Here is a 23,545-nt window from a genome sequence, read left to right as displayed (position 1 = left end):
TTTGCCATATTTATTGATACTAGTATCTCCAGAAATAAAACTATTGGAAAAGCTCAAAGGTACATCAATTGACCAATGATTGCTTACCCTTATTTATAAAATGCATGAAAATACCAAACTGAAGGCAAGATGTAATGCAGCTTGGCGACCTTCTGAGCCAGTTCCTACTAGGAGAGAAATCAAACAAGGCTGCATTATTACACCTTTATTCTTCAATTTTTGTATAAATTCCATCATCAATTATTTGACAAAAGCAGATCACAGGCAGGCAGATATCAGTCCTTCTTTATGGAGATGACCCACTTATTTTATCCTTGTCTCCTATAGGACTAAAAAAGGCCTTTTGTTCAATATTTCTCTTCTGCCTGGATCACTGCATACAATTGAACTACAACAAAACAAAGATTAGGGTTATTTCAAAAAGACCCCTAAGTCTGAACTGGTCCATCGATGGGCAGAAATTTAACCAGGTGGCTTGTTTTAACTACCTTGGGATGATTTTTTTTTCCATTCAAATGGGAATCAGCCATTCTGTCATTTTGCTATACAAGACAAGCATGGTATATTCCAGCTGCCCAAACCTCTAGCCCAGTGTTGTCCAAACTTGGTCACTTTAAGATGAGTGGACTTCAACTACCAGAGTTCCCCAGCCAGCCTCCCATTCTGGGAGTTGAAGTCCACTCATCTTAAAGTGGCCAAGTTTGGACAACACTGCTCTAGCCCAACTTCTATTTATGGGATGGCAGTAGAATTAGGACACCAGACCTCTCTGCTTGAGTCTATCCAGTCAAAGTTTGAAAGATAAGTCCTCCAAGTGACTTGCTGTATACCTACTGCAGCACTCTGCCTGGTGGCAGGCCTGCACAAAGATGATACCAGAGCCTGAATGAAGATATGTAACGTCTGAATAAAGCTGAGTTTTCTACCCAAGGCTGGGTCTCATTGATATTGGCAGACTTCTTCCTTGCATCCTGAAAACTGAGGGTAGAGCAGAAAATGGCACAATGTGAGTTTGGGGAATGGGATATGACCACACAAGAGGTATTATGAAAGAGAGACTAGTCAGTGTGTACAAACAGGAAGACTGAAGCAGAACTCCTAGTTTGCCTTCTACATGTTCTTCATTTCAGACATCTAATGTAGAAGAGGAAAGGAGAAGTCCTTGCAGGTTTATTACAAAGCATCTCAAGCATTGCCAGATCCCAGCACTATTCCCTGGTTTAGAAGTAGCCATGTTGTTTTATGGTGGGTCATTCTGATGGCCATAGGTGTCTGCAGCTAGCCACATTATTACAATGAACGATCAAATGTGTACCATGACATAAACTCTACCCTTTCATATTTGTATAACATCACATGCAAATACACAAGATGCAGAGTTTGTGTTATAATGTCATGATGCACAGCCTGTCATTTGCTGCCCCTCCATCCCCAGGATGCCCATGCCAATGACAGATAAACCATCATTCAGGAAAGTTTGTTCACCATTTTTCATCTCTTTTTGAGGTTATTCTAATAAGTTTCCAAGAAATCCCAGGTTTCTTGGAACACAGTCTAAAAAAAAAAAAATCACTGGCTTACTCATTAGAGAACATCAAGTGCAGTGAAGTTAATGTGCTTGACAAGGGGGGGGGGAACCAGGAAAAAAAATCCTATCAAATTTAGTTTCAAAAAAGGAAACTGCCAAACAAAAAGTATTACTTCAATATAATGGACTGACAATCTCAAATTAAAGCATCTATACAGGTAATTTACAGCAAACTAATGGGGCTATAATATGCCTATACAAATTGACTGAAAAGGCACTTTGCTTGCAAACAAAGACTCTAGTCAAAGGATTGGCACAGCCCTGCTGGGTAACTTATCTGAAGAAATTCTCCTGTCTTTTGTGCCATGGAAGGCAAGGAAGGGAGCAATTCTGGAGGCTTCTCTTTTTCCTAGTGATTTTTTTAGAGGTTGTACACAAAATGAAAATGACTCATCAACTGAGAGCTGGAATTAAGATAACCTGGCTGATTTTGAATAGATTTAAATTAAGCCTTGCAAGAGCAGCAGAGCTGTTACAGTAGTTGAAAAAGCACTACTAAGACTGCCAGCTGATGACCCCTCTGGCTTCTAGATTTGCCATGAAAGTTGCAAATCTATCTTGTTGTATTTTGGGGGGCAAAAGTTCCATAATCAAAAGATCCAGTGTAACTAGGAAGAGCCCAGATGAATCAGATCAAAAGCCTCCTGTATTGGTTTTCCATAGCAGTCAACTCAGCAGCATCCACAGGAGCAGATAAAAAAAGGCAAGGTGGAGGATGGGTCATGATGCAAGCCCAGCTCCTTCTCTACATGTGATGTCAACACACAGGAAAGGGTAGGTCTTGAACTGCAATAATATGTCCTCTATCTTGTCTTTCTTGGCCACCCTCCCCACAGACAATGCAGGACCAGCTCAATATCTTTAGGAAGCCCACATCCAGTATGAGCACAATGAATTCTCCTGCTATTTTCTCCAGCAATGGATTCTCAGAATGGAATGCTGGGGAAAGGACACGTAACCATCATGGCTTGTAGTCAGTGAACTTACTCAGGATTGACCTGTAAATATTAGTCTGTAAGGTGCAATAATACTCTCTGGGTCCTCATTAGCATGCAGACCATTTAATCTAAGTAGAATCTGCCTAATAAATAAGTGCAGGCCAAGAGACCATGCTGTAGATTCTTACCCCCTGGGAGGTAAAGGAGCAAGAGCCTACAGCTTGCTCCAGAAGGTCTGGATGGCCCTTCTTCATTTTCATTAAGGAAAGCAGCAAAAACTGTGCTTTTCTGCAGAGCTTTTGGAGAAGAGAATGCTACACATGGCTGAGGTTGGGGCTAACATGATGCTGTTTAATTACTATCTATATTGTGGTTTTATGTATATTTTTATTGTTTTATGGGTATAAGCCACCTATTATCTAGAAGCATACAAATGTATGCATCCATGAATGAATAAATAAGAGTTCTTCCAAGCTCATGCACACACCACCAAACTATGGTTTGGCAGTATGGCCAATCACCCCACTATTGCACCTTGAGAACTGTCCATTTATGGCAGAGATGGACAAAACTTTTACATCTCTTTTCTCAGAGAAGAGTGCATCAAATTACACCATTCTTTCAATCTGAAGAGGACTTGTCTACAATTAACCAGGGTAGTTCAACTGCCTGGAAATGAGTGATGCTCCAGTTATTTTTGTGTGGGTTTCTAGAGAGTGATTCATACTATCCGCTACTTTTTTATCAGCATTTGCACATCTTAAAATTTCTCCTTCCATTTCTCCATGTATAGTAAACATTCGCCCAAGGTACACACATTCATCTAATTGATCTAACAGTTCATTTGTTTGTTCGTTCATTTTTTTGGAGGGCATTTAGCATCACTTCCAATCATTCATTCTACCTTCTCTGTCAAACAGAACTGCCTCGTTCTTTTATACATTCATTTTCAGCTCCATATACTTTGCTGCATCTTTCATTCGATTTAACATTCACTGCAAATCATTTAGGTTCTCAGCCAACAAAACAGCGTCATCCACATACCGAAGTACACATACTTACTTGATTTATGGTCACAGTCCAGATATTCACGACACATCATATACCATAAATTTCAACAATTCAACAAACATATAAAAACTTGAGTTATTATATTAAGTGCTACGGTTCCATAAGATGAATCATATTTATATATAAAATACAGTCTACAAAACCTAACCAAAAACCTCCAAACAGCAGCAGTGATATAATAGATTTTGGCCATTCTTCTGGAAACAAGCCTTCTGATGATTCTCTCATCAGAATTGACAGTGTGGTTAGATAACAAAGGTGCTATTAAATTAGTACTCCAGGTCAGATAAAATAGGCGACAGAGTAAAATGTGTGTGATTGATGTGATCCACCCAGTTGGACATGGACAAAGTCCATCCTGAACTTGGGAATTAGTGTACTGGCCTCCTTTCAGTGTAGATGGTACCTTATGAATCCTGACTCTCTGAAGGTTCTCCAAAGTAGCCCACACAAGGTACTTAGTTGGGATAACTGGCTTCCAAACAGCCTGTCATTACAGTGATGGAAGATTGTATTCCAGTTTCTCTGTATATTTGACTCAAAAACCTGCTGCTTCAGCTTTGTGTTGGCTCTGCCAATGCCAGGGGAGATTGAAGATTGAACAGGGAGGCCACAGTATCTAACATCCTTTTCTATGCCTTTTATCTAGGAAGCTACAAAATTGTCTGCAAGGATCCACGGGGTTAGAGATCCCTCATTAAAAGCCAATTTTAGATCAAAACTTAAACCAGAGTTTCATGTGCATCTCTATGGAGATTAACTCAGATTTCAGGTGCCCATAGGATTCTTTTTTCTTTTACCATCATGGCAACAAGGCTGAATACATAATCTGTTTGTCAAAAATACATGTAATTTCATACCTCCCTTCCAATATATCTTATTATTACCACAAGCATTCCTATACATTTATCTATGTATATATTAAACAACAAAGGGGGCATTAAACATCCTTGTCTGACTCTTTTACTCAATGCTGAATCACTGACTGAGCATTCCACTTATTCCCATGCATCTTTTACTCCATCATATACCATTCTTAATCACATTCAGCAACCAACCTTCAACTCAATACTTCTACAAAACATTCACTAATTCAAGCCTGTTCACTTTATAAAACTCTTTACCTAAACTAGTAAACATGCAACAAACTTTCATTCATTCATTCATTCGTTCCTGAGGAGCAAAACTGGACTGTATATCCCTCATCTGGCATAAAGCCATAATGAACTTAGAAAATTCTGGCAGAGCATGAGTACAAGGTAACATTTGGCCTGATACCATAGCAATAAGGAAAGCAAAATGTTGTTAGTTCTCCTCTTTAGTGCATTTGTGAGCTATCAGCCAAGAGCTTTGTTTGGTGGCCAACCCCCAGTTGGGGAAGGGACAGAGCTGGCTGTTGTGATCAGTTTCTGTAGCATTTTGCTGATAAAGTCACTCAGATTCACTCAAACCTGGACTGTTCATGGGCAAAGTCTGATGTGATGACTTGGACAATGTCTTGCCAGATTAACTGGGACTCCTTTTGGCCAGTGGCCTCTGTTGAAATAAACAGGGTACTCCCTAGTATGTGTCTGGCCACTGCCCCTTCTGATCTTTCACGTAGCTGGGGGCAGTGATGGACTGGATCAGGGAGGCTGTTAAAACCTCACTTTAGGATGGGGTAATGCCAGCCTTAAGAAAGCATGTAGCATACCTCCTCCTTAAGAGGCCCTACCTGGATCTGGGTGCACCTGACAACTACTGCCCTGACTCTTTGGGAGGAAGACTATTGAGACATTGGTTGGTATACAGCTATAGAGCACCCCAGAAGTAGATTATCTGGACTTTTTCCAGTCAAGACAGCATGTTATGAATTATCTTTGTTGAGAGCCAAATGGAGGCAGAGCACCCGTTCTGGTCCTTTTGGACCTCTCGCCATCCTGAAGTGGCATCAACCATTTTGAACTGCCTGTGAGGGTTGGGGATTGAAGGCACTGTTTTACTGTGCCACTCTTTCCATAGTGGGCAATTCCAGTTATTGGTGATGGGGAAGGAGAAATATGCCCAGTGGTTGTGGGATACAACAGAGTACAAATTTCTCCTTCATTTTTAAACATACTGTATACATAAAGTTCCTTTAGCTGGCAGCATCTTGACCCATTGCCTAAAAGCTGTTAGGATGTAGTTAGGACCAAGAAGCCTAAACTTGAACCCAGGTAAGGTGGAATTGTTTATACATCAAGATACTTTTAAAGCTCTGTATTATCTCTTGCCAGGCAGCACTACCTTGAGGGCACAGATCCATGACCTGCAGGCCTCTTGGACTGTAAAGAATAAAGAGGATGGCCTTGACAGAGGGAGGGAGATCCATTACAAAAGTAACAAAGAGGAAACATTATTTAAGTCCAAATAATGGGGAAGGAATACAATAATGCCTCAGACATCTCCCTAATTCATATTAGTATAAAAAGGGAGAAGGTACATCATAATCAGACTTGCAAGGTTCTGTTATTATAGCCAATCTTAATAAAAGTAGTTTTAGTCTTAATGTGAAGTGATTTCTTGGTTTGATCTACATCCTGGGGCTAACATGGACTCAAAGCTACTGCTACATGGGCAGGTGAAGCTCATGACCAGGGAAGCCTTTGTCCAGCTTCAACTAACATTCCCTACATCTCACAGGAGAACCTCATGACACAGAATCATGGCATTATTATTAGCTGGCCTATTACATTTCACTCTATGTGGCTCTGCTTTTGAAGACTACTCAGAAACTATAGCTGGTCACCAAAATTGAAAAGGCCTTTGTTTGGCGTGGGTCACCATGAGTGAGTTCCCATAGTGCTTCTAGCTCCCTATTGGCTTCTGTGTTTTATTCAAAGTGCTAGTTTTATGTCTAAAGTCCTACTGGACTTGGGACTGAAGTTCTTGGAGGACCACTTACTCTACCTGGATTTGTCTGATTGATGTGTCCTGGAAGATGTTGCTGTCGGGTACCCCACTTCTGTGAGGGGAGGGGAGCTAAGACTCACAGGTAGTGCTCCTCCCTGAGTGTGACTATGCTATGCAATAGTCTCCCTCTGGAAACTATCAACACAGCCCCAATTTCATAACCTACCTAAAATGTTTAGAAAAGGATTTTTATCAGACAATTTCTGGAGAATGAATTGCTGTTATTTGGGGGTTGTTAATCCATTGAGTCATACATTTTGTCTTGTTTTATGACTTAATCTAATTTTAAATTATTTACCACGGATGTCTTAATTATGATTGCTTATGTTATTGCTAGTGTGGTGAACTGCTGAGAATCTACAAATCCAATAAATGCATAAACAGAATATGCTCATTGTACCAACTTTACACTTTTAATAAGGATACAATGATGGCCATGGAGGAATGGGCCCAATTTCCTACACAGCAGTGTGAAAGGCTGATCACCCATTGTGGGAAGACCTTGGATACATTTACTGTAGCTAAAAATGGTGCAAGTAGTTACTGGATTTAAGGAGGCAATTACCTTGTCACAATGGCACATCACATTAGATGACTTCATTTATGAAACAAATGAAACAAGCACCAACATTTGGTGTTATTTGTTCAATCAGACTGCCTTGATATATCAGTGTATCAGCAGGGCCCATTCTGATGGCAGGACTTCAGTGGCAAAGATATACTATACAGGGATTCAGAAAATCCCAAATGGGATTTTCACAAAAGCATACATTCCCAGAACTGACAGGCTATTGCTGAGCACCAAGAAACTTTGTTTACTTTCAGGCTTCTTCGTCCTTCTCCACCTCTCCTCAAAACAATCTAATCCTCAGCCAGTCAGCAAGAGAGTTAATTGGATCTCTGCCAATTCCTGGCTTCTTCTTTTTTGCAATTCCATTCCTTTGCCATCTTCTGTAGAGGAAGCAGGTCCCTCTTTTCTCTGCTGAGGTCCTGGGCAGCTAAGGAAAGAAGACCAAGGTAACATTCTCCCTGTGTGGTCCATTCTGAAGCACCATCTGTCTTGAGTTTAGCACAACCACACTGCAGTGCCAGCAATTAAAACAATCTGCTCAAGCTAAAGGCTGGATAAATTAAATATGCAACAGGAGATTGGGATGTAGATAGGAAGTGTAAGGGGGGGATTATACAGGGCTGCAAGTCAGCTGGAGGAGATGGGTTTAATCGAGTTTGCAAATATTTCATTATAGGAGAGCTTTGAATATCCACAAGTTTCTGCTCCTGAAGTGAAAAATATGTTTGCTGGTTTTAGAGAAGAATCCAGAACAGGTAATAAGTTTTACATAAAGAAGTGGCTAAAATAAAGATGTTACAATATAGCATTTACAGAGCCACTCCTTTATTTGTCCATCAATGTAGACTGATGGGGTTGCCACCAAGTAAGTAATAAGATGCTATGTATATATGATTACGATTTAGCTTGTTGCCTGCATAGTAAGCAGAATACAAGATATTTGAGTGCATACAACAATAAGCTTGCAGTGAGAAATCATTAGGGCAGTGTTTCTCAACCTTGGCAACTTTAAGATATGTGAACTTCAACTTCCAGAATTCTGGCTGGGGAATTCTGGGAGTTGGAGTCCACTTAAAGTTGCCAAGGTTGGGAAACATTACATTAGGAAGTTCCAATTTGCAGAAAACTGCAGATTTAAAAATATCCCATCCATACTTGGAATATTTGCATGGGAATTAGAAACAACAGGTAAAAAAGGCCTTTTGCAGATACAACCAGTGGCAGTAATTAGAAGTCTATGGCTGACCTTGAAATAGCTAAGTATGATTGGACCTGGCTTATAACTGGATGACAGACCACTAGGAAATCTGACATGCAGGCTAGAAAATTAAGTAAAAAACAAACAAACCCTAAACCCAGTGGCAAAATGTTTTTATATTGTTGTCAAGCAAGCTACATAGCTATGTTCAAATTACTTTAGATGATTCTGAATAAGTCTTAGCATGCCATATATGTATGTATGGAAACTATTTCAACCTTTTCTAAAACTTTCAAGGCAGTTTTCCTTTAAAAATAAAATAGTGGCTTGTAGGCTACTATAAGGCTTTGATAGGGAGAGCTCTGGAAGGAGAGGAACAAATGACAATTGATCCCAGCCAAGCCAGTGGGAAAAAACCTCAGTCCCCACCACCCACTTCTGACTGAATGAGCAGTGATCAAAGCAGTTCAGGAAGGGTCAGTCAAATAATGGCCAACCTACCCAGATGTTCAGCATAGAGTTTGCAAACCTTCTGAGTGTATTGAAAAGGTTGTGTTCAAATCTGAACGTTCCTGGCCAACCCTTGGTGAATTGCCACCTTTTGGCAACTATTGTCATTATGTCCTCTTGTGCACAGTTTAAACAGCAACTGCTTAATCACAGCTGCCTGTGCTCTTCCCAAGATTACGGCTGGAAATGTCTTTAGTTCATGCAACTCACTGGAATAAGTAAGGCTTCTCTTTCAGATTCACAAAGATGGGAAACCTGGGGTACCATTGCGTTCACTGGAGTTCATATATCTGTGAATGCAATCAACCAGCTTTGGGTTAAATTCTCATTTCTGAAAAACTTTGGAACACCTGCAAGGAACATATTAGCACCTCTGTTAGCATGAGGTTAAATCAAAGTTAAAACCTGGCCTCCACACTTAATACATGCAGATAAACTATCAAAAGAAGTTTTATGAAGAATGTTCTTGAATTTTGCTAGTTCCTCTTCCAAATAAACAGGGGATGGGCACTGTATAAAAAAAGTCATTAGACTGCTCAAACCTTTTAACCAATATTTGAGAAGTCTGATCTTCAAAACTGTTATCAACTCACCTACTCAACAACTCCCAGGCTAATGCACCAATCACTACTAAACAATGTACAGTGGTACCTCAGTTCACGAACTTAATTCATTCTGTGACTCTGGTCGCGACCCAAATTGGTCGCGACCCGAATCAAATTTCCCCATAAGGTTCAATGTAAATACGATTAATCCATTCTGACCCCTCCGAATTTGGTCGCCAACCGATTTTGGTCATGTCCCGAATCAAATTTCCCCATAAGGTTCAATGTAATTACGGTTAATCCATTCTGAACCATATGTATTTTTTTTTAAAACCACAAAAATATGACACAAAGTACAGTACGAAGAGAGAGAACGCTAACCTTGCTCGATGCGATTTCTGGCGTGGAGGACAGGAAGGCGGGTGGGGAGGCGGTTATTGCTTGGAGGGAGAGTTCCCCCTCCCTACAGGAAGCCACGACCATGTGTCACGGGAGGGAAAATGGCCGCGGATCCTGTTCGTCACCCGATCCGGCGTTCGTGAACGGAGGCAAAATTTTGCGAACGGAGCTGTTCATGACCCAAATTGGTCATGAACAGAAGCCTTCATGACCCGAGGTACCACTGTATATTCTACACTTTTCCAAACCTTTGGATGTGCTTCTCAGCTTAAAGCAAGATACTGAGAAAGCTTTAGGAATTTGTATTTATAGAGGAAATATGTTAACCGATAGGCTTTTAGTAAACTATCCCTTCTCAGCGAGGCTTCCAAAATTATTCAGAAGAATTGCTCTGGACCTTATACCAGTTTGAGCACATTAAAGAAGCCCAATCTTTTTCAGGTTTCCATGTAAGTCTGAAAAGGCTATTGCTGTTCTAAGGAAACTACTCATTAAAGTCTCAGTGGCAGCTTTTTCAGGGAAAGGGGCTCCTTTAACGATTAAGTGAAACACATCTTCTGAATTGTTTTCAGTGCTCAGCCCTGTTTCTTAGGCAGGGAGTTAGCAGGCCAATGCTCTCTATTTCTGAAGTTAAAGTGGGAATAAGGATCCAAAATCATACTTGTATTAGCTTCATGGAAATAAATTCTACTATCTTTAGTACTGGCCTTTCTTCTCTCTTTGACCATTTGCAGTCTACCCTTAATTTGCACTCATACAATAACATTTTGCCACTGAGGATGAGTCACAGTCAAAAAGCTTTTGCTCGCTATCCACTGAAAGGTTACTTAAAGTATTAGGTACAATTTTCACTTCTACAGTTGAAGGATCTTTTCTCTGTGAGAATATATATATATATATATAAAATTTCCCTTGGATGGTTGCTGAGATGGAGGATGAGCAATTCCTATTTTCTTTGTATTATCTTTCAGTAAGCTCTTTATCTATCTGACTGTTCTCTGCTTTGCGATATTACTTTAGACCAAAGAAATCAGAAAGAAAAGAGCTTGATTGTTAAAAGCATAGCAGTAACATAAATACATAATTGATCATATTTATTTAATTTGCAATTTAATTTATATGTTTTTTACAAAGTAAAATCACATATGAAGGTATCATACAACGACATAATATAAACTTCCTGTGTAGGGTACAAGACCGACAAGAGGAATGGTTGGATGGAAGAATCAATAGTACGTGCGCGCTCTCTCTCTCTCATTCTCTTTCTTTTCTAGAACCCCAGCAATGGTGAATTTTAGCCTACAGAAATTCAAGGGAAGGAATATATCATAACGATAGAATTCTCCTCTCAACCTAAGAGATCATTTGGTGTTCCCAACTGTTTCAGACTTAAATTCCCATCAACTCCTGACAACATGGTCAATGGCAAAGGGCTGTGAGCACTGTGGTCCAAAACATATAGGTACTAGGTTGTCCTCCCTTGCTATAGTTAATAACTCACCACCATGTTAAGTGATCACTTGATTTAATAGTTTATTCACACTTGGAAATGATTTTATTTCAGCTTTTTGCAGATATTTAGAAGATTAAGGTAAGAAGGCCTTTAATGAAATATCTATGACCCACAACAGCAAAAACATGTGCCAGAGTAACTAAACTGATCAGCCCCCTTCTAGATCCCATTTAACTCAACCACACTATCAAGGATATCAAGGATAGCCAATGTGGTCTGAATGAAAACATTGTCTGGAAGTTGAAAATATCTTGATAGAGCAAGAAAGATTCTCCCTTTATCTGTCTATCTATTTACTTACCTATCTGCTGTGTATCATTACTGTATATTGTAAATCATTATCTTAGCAGCTAATAAGTATTATTAAAATAAAATGAAAACAAAATGAAATTACATTACATTAAGAATATAGGATAAAAGAAGAAAACTCTACGTGACTCCAAACTTCATTAACTTTTTTTTTTTTTTGCTGCCAGATAAAGAGTACATATTTATGCTGTTTGTTTTATGTTTTTTACCTGTAATGTTTTTTATGCTCTTTTGATGCAGGTTTTTAACCATATCTTTTTAAACCTATCAGAGCTACTAAAGGAAGGGTGGCATATGAACCTAATAAATGCATTCTGTCATACACAATACACCTCTTTCCCTTAGTAACTGACTACCTAGTCTCTTTCTAAGCATGGTTCCATCTGCTGATTATGGCTCGTAGAACCCCACATAACTGAAGATCAAACTATCTGAAAGAATTTATCTTTCTTTACAAGGCTGCCCAGACATTAAGTTCTTCAGGAAAACTGGTTTGGGTCAGAGCTATGAGTGGTGACAATGCACAGGAGATCCTTCTTGGTAGCTCCTCTGAGGCTTCAGAATTCCCTGCAAAGGGAAGATTAAGCTGCTTCTTTGAGATTGATGAGGGTTACAATCTATCAACATCTGGAAGGTCACAGATCCCCATATCCCTCATATAAAGGGACTTTTAGTCCTTCATAAGAGGGACCCTGTTCCCGGTCCCCCATAAAAGGCTACTTCCAAGAGCTTACCCTTGGAAGGACAAAGCATTGAATACCACTTGGAGCGTGACTCCAAGATCCATCCAAACTTGGCACTGTGCAGCTGAAGCGGCCAGAAGAAAAACCAGAACAATGACCAATGTAATCTGTAATAGAGATCAATTTAAGTGAAGGATCCATAGCTTCAGCGCACTTGCAGGATATTATCAGCCTGTTTTTACCACCCACCCACTGTTTTATTCAGATGTAAATGTTACCACTGGCAAATTTCATTGATTGTAACATATGGTTGACTCAGCCCAAGAAAAACACATAAAAGTTTTTGTTTTTAAGGAGAGAAAAAGTGTGCGGGGGGAGCTACCCTCCAGGTATAAATAGAATGTGTAACATGTATAAACCTAAGGTATATTTTATATTGTTATATTTATGAGTCCCAAATGTTTAAGTATTTTTTCAACACCAATTACATGTTCCTGGATTAATGGTAACAGTCATGGTTAAGTCCAAAAATGTCAGTGGTGTTTTAATTTCCAGCAGGAGAGAAGACATTTGTTACTTCCTGCCTTGAGTTCATGCCTTCGCATTCTAGGCATGGTATAGCTGCCAGAGGCAGAAGCTACATCAACTGAGCAGCAGTGTTCAGAGAAGAGCTCAAATGTGGCAGTGTGCTATTATTTTTTTTAACTGAAATGACAAAGGTAAGTGAGTCATACACAAGCGTGGTTTTGTCTAATTATGGGCAAGCTCTAGCCTCTTCAGTAGTCATCATATGTGACTCCAGTCAAAAGGAGAATTCACCCCAGTTGTTCTCTAGTGGTTATCAATAGCATTCAGAGGCTCACTGCACCATTTCATGGGAAGGCAAGCACATGAATGAATAGTGCTTCCAATTCCTCACTTCTGGAAGCAGGTACAAAACTAGGGCTTGAAGTTCTGAAATGTGGTAAAACAAGCATTGCATGTTACATCTAAAACAAAGACCAAAATAGGTCAAATTATTTGATCTTGTTTTGCTAATAGTTTGATTTCTTTCCTTGATAGGAGCACCATGCAAGGGAAGAGAGAAACTTGTTCATTTATTACATCAACTGTACATCAGTCATCAAACACAGAAGTTATTCCAATTATCCAGTGAAAACAATGGAGATCTATGATAATAAATAATCAATGTTTATTGTTGTAACCACTGACAGAATGCATCATACATACAACATAAAGGGGAACAACTGACTAAATGCAAGTAAATTATAGTGATCTCAGATATCTATCCAGAGTTAATGTGACTAACAATAATATTAATAGTTAATGTGATTACTGTGACTCAGTTATGCAGTGCTAACCTTAAAAATACAACCTGGCCAGAAATCTAAAGGTCAGACAAATATGTATTTCTAATTTTTATTTATTTATTCATTAAATTTATATGGCTGCCCATCTCTCTTGCATGTGATTCTGGGTGGTATACATACTTAAAATGCAACTAAAATCATAATCTTCTACCATTAAAAGCAATTAAAAATTAAAAACTACATTTAAAATACAATGGTAAAAAGACAGAGGAGAATTTTAAGAGATGATAAAATAAAAATAGCCACTTGATAACTAATGTAAGGGAGAACATCTGCTAGCAAAAAAAATTAACTATTCTGCTTCAGAGCCCATGAAGTCAGTAATCTGACCTGCTGTTGTTTGTTTGTTTATTTGTTTCCTTAAATCCCTCATAAAAGGGGCATGTTTGAGGTCCTCTATCTGTGTCTGACCACAAGGCCAAAACCCCTCTTCTAAGGCACTTTGTGAAATATGCTTTCAATGCACACCGAAGACATTGTTTGGCAATGTAGCTGGTGAATGCCTTTCTTAATGGTGGCTGACTAAAATTGAACAGGTCCTATGAAAAGAAAGTTTTCCTAACCTGCGGGTACCAAAGGAGAAACGTGAACCACACTTACGTCTCAGTTAACATCCCCCTTCAGGAGCTGGTCATGGATCCTTCCCCAGGATTTAAATTTCTCAATAACTATATACGCATACTATAGGACAGCACATTCGGCTGCTGATCTCCTTCTCAATAATGCCAATAATAAAATTAAACAAGATGGTCATCTGGAAAGCTGACAAATTTATTAAAATATTTTAGCATTCCTGATCAAGACTGAGGGAAATCCAGTCTCCATTTGTAGACATGTGGCGGGGGTGGCTTGTGGAAGACCAAGAATTTTCCTTCAAAAATCATTCTGGACTACTTTCATTTGGTAACAGCATTTTTACTCTGCCCCATGCAAAATCTAAAAGGACATGGCTCTGGAATACTATGAATATAGGGGCAATTAATTGAGTGAACAATATGCCTTAATCATACATCATTGCTACATTAGAATAATGCCCACTGGGTATTGCGTAGTTATGAAGACTATATTCAGGTGCACTTTCCAAAATACTCTTGGAAAGAAATAAGTGTTTAAATGAAGGGCACTGCTCTATTTGCAGTGACTTACAGTAAGTGAGCATCTATCCTTGGGTCAGCTGTGACCAAAGTCCATCAGTTTGGTTTTATCATTGTTAATCCTCAAGCGTTCTTCTACAGCCAATGATGACACATGAGATAAATGTTACATCATCGCTGTACATCAAGACTTGTTCCTTATGCCTATCAAACCAAAGGGGGGACTTCAGAGCCAGAACAATACCATTAATATAAAAACAGGACAGGAAGATAGCCAATAAACCCCATGACTCTTTTCTTTATTAACAAAAGTTCAGACAAAGACCACTGTCAGCCCATTTCCAGAGTAATCATAAGGTTAAAGTGCAATTCAGGCAATAACCTGAAAACTCTCTATATTGATTCTCCCAAAACTATCTATGTTAGGTTTCTTTGCACAAACTAAATCTATTAATGGAATCAGAGGCAGAAATGAAGTCAATACATGCAACAAAGAATGTTTACTATGGCCATGGGCATCAGCAGCAGGAGGTATGGGGGACAAATGACAAAACATCCATGACATTGTCCTCATACAAATGCTGCAACTTACATCTTTGCAAGTACTGCATGTAGTCACATCTGTGTAATGGCATCACCATGCATATGTGTCATCATGTTGGTGTCACTGTGATTTGTTGCAGACCTCACTGACTAAGGCATACTTTTGAATCAAGGACTTCAAAGTAATATAATGGACCATTGCACTGTTTTAATTTATTTGTCAGAGGTATATTCCACCTTTTTTTCCAAGAGCATAGGACAGCATATACTGCACTCCTTTCTTCTATTTTTTCTCTCAACAATGAGTCTCTCAGGTAGATTAGGCTGAAACAGAGTGGTCCAAAATCACCCAAGGTGCTTCCATGGCTGATGATGTGCCCTGTAAAAGCCTACTTGCTATGGGTGGAAAACATTCACAGATTATTCCTAATCCTCCAATTTGTTTAGAAAGTATCAAATATGCGATATGGAGAGCAGGTTCAATAGGTGGGTAACAGCTAGATGCTCCTGGCTATTGCCTTTTATAATAAACTGGATAAATAGTACTCTATTTCCTTTTGGTAGGAACAGCAAAAGAGGTGTTATTATTTTCTGATAAAAGCTAGTGGATATTCAGATTAAAAAGCTCAGAAGGCACCATGTCTTTCCAAGAGTTAGATCAATCAATTGCTTGCATTGTCAGGCTGAGGTGACAGGTCACTCTGGAAGCAAATTAATTTGGGAAGTTGGGTTCATTCACATTCGATACTGCCATGATGCATGTGCAATCTCTGGTTTTCATGAGCTTTGGCTTCAAAAATATTGGAAATAGCTCACTCCAAGAACTTACCCCTCAGCCATTTTTGTGGAACACCAATGGCATAGCATCCTCACCCTCCCCCTATCCTCAGAGGACACATTCTCTCCATTTCTCCATCTCTTGCCCAGCAGCAAACTGAAAGCTACTATGATGTCATATCACTCCCACTTGTAAAGATACAATACATGCTGGCTATCAGTGGGTTAAATGGATCAAAGGCTAGTATCTATAAGGATATGCCATTGAAATCACTGTGGTTTATTTCTGAGTAGGTTTATATAGGATTGTGTTGTATGTCCCACTGAAAATAACAGGACACATTTGTTATTCAGACACAGTCTAAATACATGCAATCAAACATATACAGTGGTACTTAAAAGTTTATGAACCTGTTTGAATTTTCAATATTTCTGCATACATATGTAGAACCCAGTATGTAGCTCTGGATCATCTTCCTCAATAAATAAATGAACAAGTATAATGTGTTTGACTCATTTGTTTAATTGGGTTCGCTTTATCTAGTTTTAGGACTTGTGTGGAAGACAGATCTTGTTTTAGGTCATATTTTTGCAGAAATACTTAAAATTCAAAAGGCTTCACAAACCTTTCAGCACCACTGTATGTTTCCCTTTAATTTACAGTTTTAGATTTTTACTCCCTCTTCTGCCTCTTAATATTATGAATTTTGGACTAGAAACTACTCACACCATGGATGTAAATGCCGTGCACCGGATTACATTAATAATATCAAGAGCCACAATCATTGTGATTAACTTAATTCTCACTGTTTTCCATGGGTTATTTATTTATTTATTGATTTAAAATAAATTCTGGATCTGGAGACTTTGGAGTTATTAAGAGAAGCATCACTTCTCTTATGGTGGTTGCCAGAACAGTCAACCTGAAGTGATGTTTTGGCAGATCAGCTTCCTGAATAAAGTTAAACAGTGCAATTAAAGGATGGAGCTGAGTATCCAGAAGATTTCAGTTCTGTTCCAAGTGCCCCAATGTACCTCTGCAAATTGCCCTTCCCCATAAAAATGCTCCTTTTTACAAGTTAAAAATGACCCCCAAAAAACAGAGTACAAATAGCCTTCTAACTTAGGTCCTCCAAACAACTCTTGAAATTATGAGTCAAAAATATCTAAAGGACATGACTGTGAAAGGCTACAATAGTGTGTTTCTGAAAAGAACTGGTCATACATAATTTAACCCAACGTAACAAATTCACCTTCTCTTTTTATTTCTCAGGCTTGAGGGATAAATTGCTTATGCATTACTTATATATGTTAATATTTCATGTATAAATGTTTAATTCACTTCCTCTTTTTAGAAGTGCACTAGGCTTGAGGGAGGCAGTATATAGTTTATTCACATATCTGTTCATGTATTATTATGTGAGCCATATTTATAATGTAACTACATTCACTAGGCACCATTCCAAAATTAAAAATAACACAGTCCCTGATTGCAGGCTTTTAAAATTCAGAAGTCAGATTCACATACAGTATAATGGGGAACCAGGTTTTGCACTACTCTAATGAGCTTGCATGTCCTTTTCCTTTTACAGCCAGGGTGGGGGTGGTGGGGGGAATCAGAATTTAAACAAATGTTGATTTTAAACTAATCACATTTACCTAACTAGTTTAAACAATGGCAAATTACAATTAGGGAGGACTATGGCTTTCAATACCAACTTCTTCCTAATCCATAATTCAAAATCAACTTCCTGAGTTTGGGACTGTGGTTAGTTGAAAACTGGAAGCACATGCTTCTACAGAAGGAGAAAAAAGTGAAGCACTTGCCAATTCCTCTCTCAGATACCATCATTTCCAGTTGTATTTTTCCTAACCAAGCTCACTTTAAATATCAGAGCCAGACTGGAAAAAATTGGCTGACCACAATGAAATTACCTTAAAGGCAGAGGACAGCTCAACTCAATTCAGATGTGTGCTCCTTTTCACATTACTGTTTCATGGAGACCCAAACCCTATTTAACAAAAGACCTATAAGCATTAACCAAGGGAGTTCTCATGTCCTGACTTACCTACTTGTATCTTTGTGGGTAAAACAAAACATCTCTTTATATGCCTTTCAGGAAAGAACAGAGTGCCTGTAATAAGGAGAATTGATTGTTTCAGCTCAATACATCAAAACAGCACTGTGTATTTGCTCTACAAAATAAATGTTGAACAGAAAGTGAGGCTGAATTTAAATTGGATCCATGCAGCAAATCTGAGTCAGTACCTGGCTGATTCATACCAATTAAAACTGATGCAATGACCAATTAAATGCCATGAAACTCTCATGAGAAGAAGTATAAGCATGGGTCAAGGAGAAAGGCAAGATTAGCACAGCATTCTGCACTGTTATAGCTCAGCTCAGTCAAAAAAAATCAGTGGTGAATAACTCAAGGACTGAGTGAGGTCCACTGTGGATACCTAATTCTGCTTTTGGTCGCATGAATTTGCTGGCATGGATTTGTTGCTGAGGCTCAACTTGGCTGCACATTCATAGCTTGAAGCAGAATCTGAGGAATGTTGCATGTTGGGAAACATAGTTATCTTCTTAAGGCCTTCAAGACAGCCAACTGCTACTTCATTCCAGCTAGCACTATTATGTCTTGTAGATTCTAGATTAACGGTAAACAGAGTGAATGATGAAAGTACAAAATATGTAAGGAACTGGATTGCTAAGGACAAGTCTGGCAAGATTCCTATTGAAGAACATTTCATTTTTTTGCTCCTTAGCAAAATGGTCTATTTGTAAATCATGTCACTTATTTCCCCACAATAAGTTGCAGTCTATATCTTGAGAACGCCTAAACCATGTTAACCTAATATTGTAGAAAAGTACTTAAGAATTTGGTTCTTCTTTAACATCAATCTAGCACAATTTTTCCCACAGAGATCTGGTTTGTTCAAAATTACAGGGCAAGACCACAGATTCAACTACAGCTTCTGTATTATTTTGTACTATTTGGATTGCTGATGGAGAAGTGTGAAGAAACTATGTTGACTAGTTGCACGGTTGTTTTCTTGTTGATGTTTCATTTGAAAAATCTTCTGAAATAGCTGTCTACCTGTTAACTACCAAATTCATCCAATGTGAATCCTGTTTCCATGAACTCAGAACTATTCTTCATTAGTTCCATAGCTGATACTACACCAACATTTGAAATGGACTCATCCCTTCATGAGTCACTGGTGAAGTCTAGACATATGGAGAAAGGTCAAGTTTTCACAAACTAGTGGCTCTTGTATACAGAGTGAATATATTTGTACTTATTACTGACAGTGCCAGAACTGTTGACATCAAAGATGTACTGCTGTTTTTCAGGATTTGCATTCAAGTAATATACATATTGCTTTCAGGCAGTAGCGTGCGACATTATCTGTCAAGGGTGCAGGACTGAGACTCAAATGGCAGAGATAAGATATGAGGCTTGTTATTGGATAGCACATCTAAACATGCCCTGCATGTTGGGAATTCCGTAGACCCAGAATTCCCAACATGGAGAGAGAGAGATCCTAGATAAGTACATTATGGCAGTTCAAGTTGCCATAATACAACAGATGAAGTACAGATTATCAATACCAATCGTACCTTGCCACATGACATTAAAACACCCTTTAGTTATGGGGGAAGAGGGAGGAGAAAACAACTGAGAGCCTCCAGGATGGTATTCTTAGCCCCACCCCACTGTCACCTTGCTTGTGACACTGTTCACAGCCACAGCTGTTAACTTTGACAACAAGGCTCCTCTGTTATTAATCCAGACTCCCTGCATGAACAAAGAGTTGTAAAGGCCTCGTCTAGAGGAGATCACAGCTGAACTTGTGAGCAGCAAGTCAGGCAGGACTTAAAGCACAGCCCCTCAGTACTCACAGCCCCCGCCCCACCTGAACAACCACTGAAGAGTTAGCCTTGATGCTGCTTCCCCTCTTTGTGTCTTCCTCAAGCACCAGCACTGCTTCACGCTGAGCTCCTGAAATTAATTCAGTATCATCCCTGGTTCATCATCTTTGTGACCTGTGCCTATTCTCTCTCATATATATTTTATAAGGGTAGGCTGACTTATTACCTCCTTTGACTCAGACTCCTTATAATTAGTTTGCTGGTTTCTATAGCAACAGATACGAGCTCTGTTTTAGCAAGAAACAGCAACAGTCATATTTTAAAGTAGTAGCATCACAGCACTGCAGCTTTCCGGCAGGGTGAGAGTTTGATAGAGTGGTGGTGGAAGAGAGGCTTGTCTTTCCTACTAGTGCTAATAACTAAACAATCCTAGAACTAATCATGAGGTGGTATTAGCAAAAGAGCATTTAGGCTCAAAGGGAGAGCAATCTATACTATTCCAGTAATGCCTGCTTCTTCTGCGCTATTAGGGGAAACAGCACATTAATGATGCAACAACAAGCAGATTAAAAGGAACAGGGAACCTATCAAAGAGTGCTTGGATGGTATGACTTAAATTTATCAGCAAGTCACAGAGGCTTTCATCTAGAATAGAGTTGAGAAACCCAAGAGGCTTTATTAGGAAGTGTGGGATTGTAAGTAATACAGACCTCTTTAATGCAGGGTCACATAAGCCTTGTTCAGAGGTTGGGGAGACATGTAAATTCTAAAGATTGGAGCGGGGGACAAACATGGCCATTGTGCTCTTCCATCATTGTTGAAATCATTATCCTCTACAGATAAACATTACTATCCGCTGAAGAGGACTTCCACTCCATTGAGGTTCTCCATGGATGGGTGGATGGATTGATTATGTGCCATCAAACTGTGGCTGACTCTTAGCAACCACATAGATTTTCTCTGTGATCTCCATGTAATTAGTACCATAATATTCCAGGGTTCTCTCTTTTTTGGCAGCCATCCAGTATATAAACATGACCGCATCATAGAATTCATGACATCTACAGGAGAGTACAACTAATGTGCCCTCCTGTTCCTCGTCCCTGCTCTTTCCCTAGTCTCTCCCTTTTCTCAGAAAAAATTCTTATCCCTAAAGTAACAATCGTGATTCAATTTTCCATTGAAAGTCATCATAGATAATGATTAATTGGCAATAACTGCAGATAACATTTAAATTAATCAGTAACAGAAATGGAGGGGGATTTCTAGACCATTTAGCCCAAACTCCAAAGTAGGAAATCCAGAGGATCCCTAATAGGTTGATGCATTTTGCATCCTGTAACTTAGTCCACTGAACTAACCTTACTTTAAGAAGTTTCTTATGTTCTGTGAAAGTTAAACCTTCATGAGCCATCTGAGACAGGAAAGAATAAGCCTCTACTTTCTCTGTTGAGACAGATCTTCAGATATTTGAAAAGTGCTACAGTATCATGTCCTCTCTGTTGTGCTATTGTGCCTTCTCTATCATGGTGCCTGCCGTCTGGAATAGCATACCCCCTGAGATTTGGATAGGCCCAACCTTGTTGGCCTTCTGTAAGGCTTTAAAAATTTGGTTTTTCCTCCAGGCATTGGGCCCAGAACATTGGATGAAACCATCTGGTAAATGTTTTGGGACACTGAACATGTGTTTTGGCCTCAGTTTGTGTTGTTTTATGTTGTACTTTTGCAATTTTATGTTTATTATTTATTTACTTTGTTTTGTGGTTTAATCCTATGTTAGCCACCCAGAGTCATAGTTTGCAAGGTGGGCAGACATATAAATTGTATACATGCATAAATAAATAAATAACCAACCAACCCACCAACCAACCCCTTCTCCAGGCTAAATATAACATATTCCTAACCTTTTCTGTTAGGACTCCTTTTTGATGGCCCTAATAATTGCTGCTTTTCTCTGAAACTCTTATAGCCTTCCAAAGCAGACTGTGGCTCTGTAAAGTCATGTGATACCAAAGCTCTGGACACATTCCAAGAGCCCCCCCCCAATTGTAAATTATATTTTTCATGTATTTGCTGTATTTACATTACATCTTTCCTTTAAAGCTAAGATGGCATGTACCGTAATTATCTATATTTTTAATCTTCACAACCATCTTATCAGGTAAACTAAGATTATGAGATAAGTGACTCACATAAAGTCACTCAGTGATTCGGGGACCTCAGTCTGGGTTCCCCTATCCTAGTCTAACTCCTATACAATGCAACAGAACAGGGATCACTTTGCTACTGGAGGTGCAATTCAACAGTGGGAGCATTCATTCATATGATCTGGTCTTGTCCTTTTACTTGAAACATTTGGGACTGAAATCAGAGGACTGTTAATATGCTTCTGGACTAATAGCCATTTCTGAAAGACACATACATTTTTCTTGGCTATATCCTTAGTATTTGCAGTCTCTCTAGAATTGTGGAATTTTGAGGCATGGGGTCTGGCTAAAAAATTATACAACATTGGAAGGAGAGATCTTCACCTGATTTGAAGCAATAGTCTATTATGTTAACTGGCAACATTTTAATTAGGATTTTTTTTCAAGGAAGACTTTCAGACAATATTACATGTTTTTTGAAGCTGATTAATATCATCCAATTATGATATTATATTATTACGTTATTACACAGCATTATATTGTTAATGCCATTGTATATATGAGTACGTTTGGTTAATTAGTTTGATGTAATCAGATATGAATAATAGTTTTCCACAAACATGCTCATAGTAAAGCTCTTAACAACTTTATTCACAATAGATAAATACCCATGAAGTTATTCCCTGTTGGAATATGTTGGAATTCTTTCCACATGACCAAGCCATCTCAGTATACTTCTATAATGGTTATTCAATTTTGTATTCAATTCATATTCACACAGCAGCCACTCTTTTTACTCTAATTCTTCTTTGCTTTATTGCACACACTTTTTAAGGACCCCATTCACACTGCATACAGCTTTTATATTTCTCCTGACATACCCAACTCTCAATTCCATATGCTTTATGCTCCTTCCAGTGCAAAGACATATAGGCTTATGCAGTCATTTTCACTTATTTTGACCAACATTCATTCCTCACAACAGACACATACTACCTACTACCTTTGTACAAACTTTGTCTTAAAATTTCCCCATCCATTTCCACATTCATCTACTTGCTCTGATTTTTCACTGTTGATTATAGTTTGTAATTGTTCACTCTGTTTTCCCTTTCAAAGAAAACTAACTTGGTCTTTGGTACATTAATGTTCATTAATGTAACTATATCCTCATTGCAATCTATCTAATATTCACTACAATCTCTCCATTACTGCAGATCATTCAGCTTTGCAGCCATCAATATGGCATTGTCTACATACCGAAATACATACACATTTACCTCCCTAGCCAGTAAACATCACCCCTACGATTTTCATACAAAAAGAATGGGAATTCAGTAATTTAAAAAACCTTCAATTTAAGGTGAGAGTATAAGTTCATTCCTATTTACACTATTGCTTCAACAACCCAACCCAAACTGGATACTAAAATCAAGAACTTAAATTCAGCATCTCATATTTTAAGGGCATTGTTAAAC

General features: G+C 38.7%; 1 protein-coding gene across 1 annotated transcript in view; it reads right to left on the bottom strand.

Moving 5' to 3' along the window:
- Nucleotides 1-23,545, bottom strand: part of PRICKLE2 (prickle planar cell polarity protein 2) — a 301,204-nt gene that overhangs the window by 235,325 nt on the left and 42,334 nt on the right. The gene's annotated exons all lie outside the window — the stretch shown is intronic.

Source organism: Python bivittatus, unplaced genomic scaffold, assembly GCF_059951505.1.
Source record: "Python bivittatus isolate LINGU-HERP-01145 unplaced genomic scaffold, Pbiv_v1 ctg000080_np1212, whole genome shotgun sequence".
Classification (NCBI taxonomy): domain Eukaryota; kingdom Metazoa; phylum Chordata; class Lepidosauria; order Squamata; family Pythonidae; genus Python; species Python bivittatus.
This window is presented reverse-complemented; position numbering and strand designations above follow the sequence as displayed.